Raw genomic sequence first — 8,745 nt, 5'->3', positions numbered from 1 at the left:
ATTAAACCCATGTCTCTTACATTGGCAGGCAGATTCTTTACCACTGTGCCACCTGGGAAGCCCCATTAGTCACTAGGGAAATGCAAATCAAATTACAGTGCTTTCCAACCCAATAAATTGATTATACACTTAACTCTGCCCAGACTCCCTCAGTGATTCAGAGTACCGAGAGGATAAAGTCCAGATTCCCTAAAACATTAGACTGTATGGACGCTACCTCTGCCTTTCCAGGTCTAGCTTCCATCCCTTCCCCACAAAACCACTCCATAAATTCTTGATAATTCGCTGGCTGCATCCCACTCTGGACTTGGCATTGCTTTGCAGGTCCACTATGGAGAGCCGGGTCAGATGTCTCCTGACCTAAGCACCTTTCTCTGACCCAGGCTTGGAGGCTCCTCTCTATGCATCCCAGCACTGTCATGCTCTGAGCTGTAGATTTGTTGCCAATTTCTGCTTCCAACCCACTCTGGGAAGGCTTGGAGGGCAGTTTCTGGTCCCGGAGCTGTGTTCCTCACAGAGGGTCAGGCGGGAACCAGTGGTCAGTGAGGATGCCTGGGTCTACATCCTTTTGAACTCCTGTCGCTCTGTGGCACTGGCCTCATCCTGGCCTCCTCCCACTGGCAGCCAAGAGCCTGAGGTGCTGCAGAGGTGGGACTGGCCAGAGTGTGAGCAGGACGCTTCCTGGAGGTTGGGTGGAGAAGCCATGGGTGGCAGATGCAGGGTTAGTCTTTTGGGAAACAAAGGGTCCTAGAACAGCAACACAGTCAAAGAAACAGGACGGGATGTGCGAAAGAGAGACAAGCTTGAGCCTTAGGGCTTGCTTCTCCTGGGAGAGAGGGCTGGGGACTGTTTAACTGCCATCTCCTCAGCCGTGTGGAATTACTGTGAGGCAGGAGATTATTCTGCCTCACTTGACGGGTAACTGTCACTGTTCATCTCCTAATCACAACTGCCTTGCACATCCACGTGTTTCACAGGTAGTTGCCTCCTCATCCTCCACAGCACACTTCTACTGCCATGAACCCTCCTTGGCATTCCCCCAGGGAAGTCGTGGGTCTGCACCCCCACGGCATCTTTCACATCTGCACCCCGACCCACATTCACATCTGGACCTTGGTTGTACTTTATTCCTAGATGGGGAGACCCCTAGGGTTCAGGGGCAGCATCTCATCCCATGGTGCTACCCCTACTTGGCACAGCAGGTACCCAGTACATACCGTATGCCTTCAGATTGCATGCCAACCCTGCAAAGCAGATGCTCCTCACACAGTGGGGGAAACTGAGTCCAGATAACTGGGCCAGGCCAAGCCGCTCTCTGTTTTCTGGGTCCACTGTTGCTTTGCAGACATAGCACTTTTCTTTACTTAATATTTGGGGAGGAAAAATACTTAAGAAAATGGCCTTGACCGGGTGTCCCCTTGGGCTGTGGGGGAGGCTGTGGTGAAGCTCAGGTGAGAGGTGGGTGATGCTGAGATCCTGCCAGAGGACGGAAGGACGAGATGGTGCATCTGAGGCCTCGGAGAGAGAAGCTGGGCAAGGCTGAGGTGAGTCTCTTTTCCTAAATGTAGGAGAGAGAACACACACATGATTGCACACATGCACACCTCCCTTTTCTGGGACCCTTCAGTTCTGACTGTCACCTGAAATTGTTCTGACCACCTGTCAAGGCCTTTCAGCATCCTTTGCTGGTGGAGTTGGGCCTTCTTATAGCATGCCAGTCACACAATTGGAGCACACAGCAGCCCTGGGGACGCCCAGCACAGAATCCCAGACACCTAATTGGGAAGCATTTTCAGCATTACCCTCCTGTGGGTTATCGAATCGACCACCATACAGGCCAGACATTAGGGAAAGCAACATTTGAAACTTCAGTTTTTGAGTCTGTTAAATTAGGGATGTCTTGTTCTGGTTTAAAGACCATACTTTACAAAGACATTTACTGTGGCATAGCTTTGGACAATGAATTCCTTTAATAAAGTTTTATGACTTTTCTGGTTTCCTTTTTAAACAAGGCTAAGTCATGTACATTTTAAGAAAAGCGGAAAATACCCATAAAGATGAAAAGAATCACCTGTTACCCCTAATGTCACCACTCAGAAATAAACGACCTTAGTATTTTGTTGCATGCTTTTTTATAACTAAGCTTATAAATAGAGATACATATTTCATATGCGGTAGACATTTATACCAGTCACTTTATAAAGTATATTTGTTTCTTTGACTTTAAAATTAGCCTGATTGATACTCTTCAAGGAGCAATGATATAATGTCAGTGCATTTTTCCCCTCTGTGTTGTCCCAAGAAGAATCTTTGGTCTCACTGACTTTTTCCATTGTCCCATGATCTTTGAACCAGGAGACACCCTGAAATTGCACTCACGGCAACTGCTTTTTTTTTCACTGGTAAAAGAAAGTGGGCAAAGGGATCATGAATACACATAATCAAGGAAATAAGGTGATTTAGCATCTCTTAAGGAATTTATAAATTATTCATGTCTGGATCAGGCAAGATCTTCTAATATGATTTTATTTTTCTGAAGAGTTCGTTAACAATTCATATACTTTAAGGGATGCCCCCCAAAAATCTAATTTAACCTCTGTTGATTTTTATTAAAGTTTTGGTCTAAATACTTGGTCAATGAGAGCAGTAAAAAGTCTGTTCCTGTCTTTCAAAGACCTGGCTTTGCTAAGCTGTGGACCTATGGTCTCCTGAATCTTTAATCCAAGAATGATTTTCAGACTAATATTCAAACTCAAGTACAGAGACATTTCCCACCGTCCATCCAAACAAAATGAAGTCAGCTTTGACTGTGCAAAATGTCGATGAATTCTTCAGAGTAAATCAGCCTTGTCAGGGTGATGCAGAACCGTCAGCTCTTTGTGACATAATATAATATGAAATGATATTGAACAACATGCGTTTGGCACTAAATTGTTAGCGGGTTTTAGCTTTGACAGCAGCAAGTTTATTGCTTTAATCCCAAGGTCTTTTAACCCTCTTTGACATAAATTGAGGTTGGCTTTTGTGAAAAAATCTCCACTTTACTCTCTCTTCCTTTACCTAAAATTGCTTTTAACAATTTATGCTAGTACATCAGACACTCATTTTGAGTGACAAAAAGAAAAAAAAAAGATCTATTAGAATAGAAGGGAGAAAAGGCCAACTTAGGCTAAGCAGTCTGTGTCTCTTCTGGTGCCCACATCACAGTTTTCTCCAGGTGAATACGCAAATTAAGTTATAATAATGCATGACTTCCATGAGTAACGCAGGCAGGGCAGCAGGCAAGGTGGAGGACGGGCCACTGCCAGGGAACAAAGGCTCCTAACTGAAAACAGAAGCCAGTTTTGCATTTTGCTCCAATTGAACACATTTCCATATATGGGTTCATCCCTTCCTCCTAACCACCTACCCCCATATTTTTAAGAGATCAAAGATGACTTTTCTTTTATAGAAATAGTTTTGAAACACTGCTTTAGTAACTATGGCATATAAATAAAGACTCCCTCAATGTTATATTGTAATTATAGTACAAGCTAGCCAATGAGTGGTGGTATCGTAGAATGGGAGGATTGAAAAGCGTGCTGAGTCTTCGTCTTCAGTCTCCTGCCCAGGGCTGGCATCTCTATCAGAGACCTCTGTGAACTGCGCTGGAATGCTTTTGGAGAGGGTATTCCCTGCCTCACAAGAGAGACCCTTCAATTTCAGAGTGCTTGTGATCCACCTTAAGACTCTATTCCCGTGGGCTGGTGGATGAGCCCAGAATAAATCAACATGCAGCCACCCCATGAGCCTACTGATCTCTGAATGCAGTGACTCCTTTGTTTCCTAGATTTAAAAGTTCTAATTTTCTTTGTCCCCGTAAGTATACAGGGTTCTTGGCCTCCTTAATCAATAGAAATTGATCAGAAGCCACAAAATAAATTTAGGCAAGACTTTTTTGGGCCCCTGCTCAGGAGGGGGTGAGAACAAACAACAGGTTTCCTTGCTTCTTGAGGAAGGGTGAGCTGGCTCCTTATGCAGAGTGAGGGTAGGGGTCCCGGTTTGGGCCTGGTCTTAGCTTAGCTGCTCTGCCCGCCCATTTGGTGGCGGTGTGTGCAGGTGCCATGCGCAGTAGTACCCTGCCTTGGCTCCCAGCTCTCCAGAAGCTGCAGTTGGGCTTTTTTGTCTTTTTGTATCTTCTTATCCATAATTTGCCCCAATTGCATATGCACGCAGTTATTCAGCCCCTTATAGTTTTTTTGTATTGTGTTGCTTGAAGAGACATTTGCCCAGCTGCAAGCTTTGTGGCAAAGGGTCCCAGGTCCCAGGTCCCAGCCTGTCTTACATTCAGGCATTTAACCTCAGGAAGTAGTCAGGAAAATTGCAATAGATGTGTGTAGACAGCAGTGGATTGTGGTAATTACAATCTTGGCTGCAGCATCAGACAGGCCTGGGTTTAAATTCCAGCTCTGATCCTAGCCCAGGATGTCATAGCCAGTTAGTTACTTAAAATCTGTAAGTTCATTTTTCTCCTCTATGAAATAGAGAAATTAGTAGTATCTCCCCTCCAGAGCTGGAGAATTAAGAGAGAAAGCATAAAGGGTGCTTCATTAGTAAAACATCTTTCTGCTTTTTATCATTTATCATTTATCATATCAGCATCATGGTATATAAATATGAAAATCAGAATCAACCTGCACTCGTTTGTAAATGACAGTACAGGAATGCCATGTGGCTATTCAAAATAATTTTGTACATACCTTTTAGAGACACAAATATTTGCCTATTCAAGACATACATTGTTATATATAATAACAATATGTATTGCTAATTTTAAAAACAGATTATGGAATCACATGACCTCCATTTTCCAAACAACTTATAATGCAGTATGTAAAACCTTGAAGGATATACACCTCTGCCTTTGAGATTGTGATTTCGGATTTATCTGTATTTTCTATATTTTCTTAACTATAGTATATGTATCAAAATACTTGTACTATGAGGAAAGTTTTGCAATGAGAAGAGAGTGTGTTCCTCCACTGATTGTGCTTGCGTGCAGTTGGAACTCCTCCTCCACTCTGAATGCTATTTATTGGGTTCCTTAGTTTATTGATGCCCTTTTAATACATGGGCCCAGATGTACACATGGCATACCAGACGTTGTCTCGTCAAGGCACAGAACCAGGTGGAGCTGACACCTCCTTTCCCTGTAAAAGGAGCCCATCTTACTTGTGCACAACTAACATTCCCTAGGCCATCTTCAGGAGACCCTTAGATTATAGGTCATTGTCCAGATGGAATGCTGGGATGAGAGACATTCCCTGTGCCCCAACTCCTCAAATTCTGGGGTCCCTTCTCATTTTGGCAATGCCCCTCTTCCTCTCACATTTCAGCTCCCTTTCCTCTGTGGTCAGGCCCAGCTGGAGTGGGATAGGGGATGCTCTTGAGTCATCGCCAAAGACAGTGGCTGGTTAGAAATGCTTTATACAACTGTATGTTATGATAAGGACTGTCAGCTCCCTGGCTGCCTTTTCTCTTTCTAGAGGTTGAGATCTTGCTAATACATTTCCCTCCAGTTTAAATCTGTTATGTAAAACTAGGCTCAAGCTTCAATTATTTTCCAAGTGGTTCAATAGTTCAATAAATTATTCAGGGTTACAGTTCACATTGCTTTAACCAAATAAACTGATCTGGTTATGTGAGATGACGGTAGCCAGACTGCGGGTGGGCATAGTATGTTCCCTTTGCAGCTGTTTTAATTTTTTTTTTTTTATGAAAAAAACAGCCACAATGCCAACAATTCATACATTAATCATAGCCAAGAAGAAGTAAGGGAAACTCACCTTTCTTCTGTGACTCATGATCAGTGGTTCAAAAATCCCCTGGAAGGTCACAGGAAGAAAGGAAGCTCTTGCAGAGTCCTCAGGCCAGGCTAGGAGACGTCTTGTCCCTTGGGCTCAAACTATAAGACCTCGGGCTAGATCTCTGCATGTTAAGGCTTACTTCCCCAGGGGACAGAGGGGTGGGTATGAGGGGGCTGTGTGTTGTTGGAAGCCTGAAAGTGTCTTGAGCTGAAAGAACTATTTCCAAGGGAAGCCATAGGGATCTCTTGCTCTGCTTTTCTGTTTCACAAACATGTTAGCTTTCTTAGCTCCCAGGGACTACTGCAAGATGGATCCTGAAGACATTTCCATCTACTCAGGACCACTTCTGCTGCCACCCAAACTGGGTGTTCGGGAAGCTCCCTCCAAGGCCCAGGGAAGGGGTAAATGCCCTGTCCGCAGCTGCCCTAGGCTTCATTCTGTGGTTGTGACATGATGCCCATCATGGTACCTCCAGGGTGGGCCCCCCGCCAGCCTTGCCATTTGGTTGCTGGGTACAGAGAGGCCACACCTTCTGGAATGCAAACTCTGGCTGCGTATCCCACACATACTCCCCTGGGCCTGATAACCCTGGGACTCTTGGCAGAACGTGAGCCCTTGTTTGTCCACCATAGAGCAGCTCATGGTCTGTGGCCTGTGCCCTGATCTTGGCGACTCAAAGCTTATTGGCTGCCTGAGTAAGCATGTCCCCAAGCTTCCAGGCTGCAGGGGTCATTCTGACCTTAAAAAAGCAAAACAAAACCCTCAAATCCTGTCCTACCTGCAAAGGGAAGCCAAGAAACCTCTTTTCCAGTATCTCTGAGGAGTTCTGTGTGCCTTCTTTCTCCCACTTCTTTTTCTCATTCAGGCATTTGGAGACTTGCCCAGTGACTCTTTCCTCTTCACATCGACACAGGTGTGGGGCACTCCCTTGCTTCATCTTAGCAAAAGCAGGCGAAGATAGTAAACTTTCTTGGAAGACTGGACAGGAACAAGAAAGGAGCTTTATTTGCAGCAGAGCTCAGACCTCCAAACCCTACATTCTCTCTTTTCTAAGCAGATAAAAATGTACTCACCTTTCTCTTTCTGACACAGTTCACTTAGTATGATGAATATGATAATCTCTAGTTGCATCCAGGTTGCTGCAAATGGCATTCTTTCATCCTTTTTTATGGCTGAGTAGTATTCCATGGTATATAGGTACAGCAGTAATTAACAGAACATAGTAATTCAATTAAACTGCTATAAAAATAAATTTTAAAAATCTACTTGCCCCTTTCAGACTATGTCTGAAGATGGTGACAGCAGGGGTTTATGGCCCAAAACCATCACAGTATCTTTCTTAGAAAATACTCCAAACTGGAGAAAAAGGGTGTAGGTCCCCTAGCAGGCAGATGTGTTTGCAGTCATTTGTGGTTTAAAATAGGAGTTCTTTTTTTTTCACTCTCTTTCCTAAACACAGATAGAAATTGCCATCAGTGGCAGTACTTGCCAGGTTGAGGTTGCAAACCAGCTGCCTTGGGCAGTATCTGGCTCACAGATGTGATTTTTTTTTTTTTTTTTGCTTGCAATGAATTTTTTTTCAAAAATTAAAAAATCACTGAATTTTATCCAAAAACTATTAAATTTACATCTTCTCTTTAAAAATCAGATTATCTGGCTTCATTGAGGTCCACATTCTTCATGGCAGGATAGGCCAGAGCTGTTCAGCTGTTTTTAGACCTAGAGCATTCTGGCTTGTCACTGCCTCTACTGGGCACAAAGCCACCCGTCCCCTCAGTGCCTGGCTTCTGTGATTGTTTCTCCAGTCCTGGTAGGTCCAGAAGAGCCTGGCCCATCTAGGGACAGTGCTTTAAAAATGTAACGCTGACCGTTGGGATTGGGGAAAGACATGTAGAAGAAAGAAGCTAAGGGTCCGCCGACCTCTAGCCGTCCCTTCATTTTTGCCTTTAAAATGAGGATCTCATCTTTCCTGTCTGCTTTTGTGAAATTTTGCATGAAAACGTTCATGAAAAATGCTTTGAACTTTTCTGAGGTGGCTGATAAAGTAAAAGTGATAGTTTTAGACTCTCGATACTTCAAAATCCATGAAACATCTGTATTATCCGTTCTCTTCCTTTACACTTGAAATTGGATACTGTTTTAAGAAGGAAATTTTAGTGCCGCAGAACTGACAAGCTGAAAGAGTTGACAGTTCTCTCTGATTTGATGCCCAGACACATGTTGACTTTAATTCTTTGCGAGTCAAAGCCAAGGTTTGGGTGCAAGCTTGGCATTTTGGGGGTGTTACCGTGCCACTCAGGCCATGTCTTCTGATTGTCACGAGTGCTGGAGTATTTGATACTCAGGGACTCTGGGCTGTACACAGCCCACAGGAACTGCGTGACTGCCTCAGGGGTAGGACGATGGTGGGAGAGGCCGCAGAGCCCCAGACGGATTGTCTTCGATCAAGGATGCCACAAAGCAGATCTGGTTTCCCAACTGCAGGCAGCTGTTGCAAATGAACATTAGGGCAGATTTGCAGGACTGATTTTTATTCATTCATCTATGGAATGGTGGCCCAGCTCTTTGGTTCCTTTCAGTGTGAAACTGTGGTAGCTTGCCAGTGGCATTCCAGGGGTCACAGATGAAGCATCCTTCTCTGGAGACTAGTGGGAATCAGGAGGCACTGCTAGACCAAATCTCCCCACCCCAGGGTCCAGGACAACCATGCTTAATTACTCTCATGTTCTTTGAAAGCTTGGTAGCTGCTAATGAAGGGTGACCGCTCGAGACCTATGGCATCCAGAAAAGACGCTCCTGTGAGTGGATTTGGATTTGGGTTGCTGTCCAAGCTTCTGCACAACTTTCCTTCTAAATTCTTACCAAAGTATGTATTTTGAGTAAGCCAAGTATTCCAGTC

This window comes from Bison bison, unplaced genomic scaffold (assembly GCF_000754665.1).
Source record: "Bison bison bison isolate TAMUID 2011002044 unplaced genomic scaffold, Bison_UMD1.0 scf7180017864280, whole genome shotgun sequence".
NCBI classification, from domain to species: domain Eukaryota; kingdom Metazoa; phylum Chordata; class Mammalia; order Artiodactyla; family Bovidae; genus Bison; species Bison bison.
The sequence above is the reverse complement of the archived record's forward strand: the minus strand, read 5'-3'. Positions refer to the sequence as shown.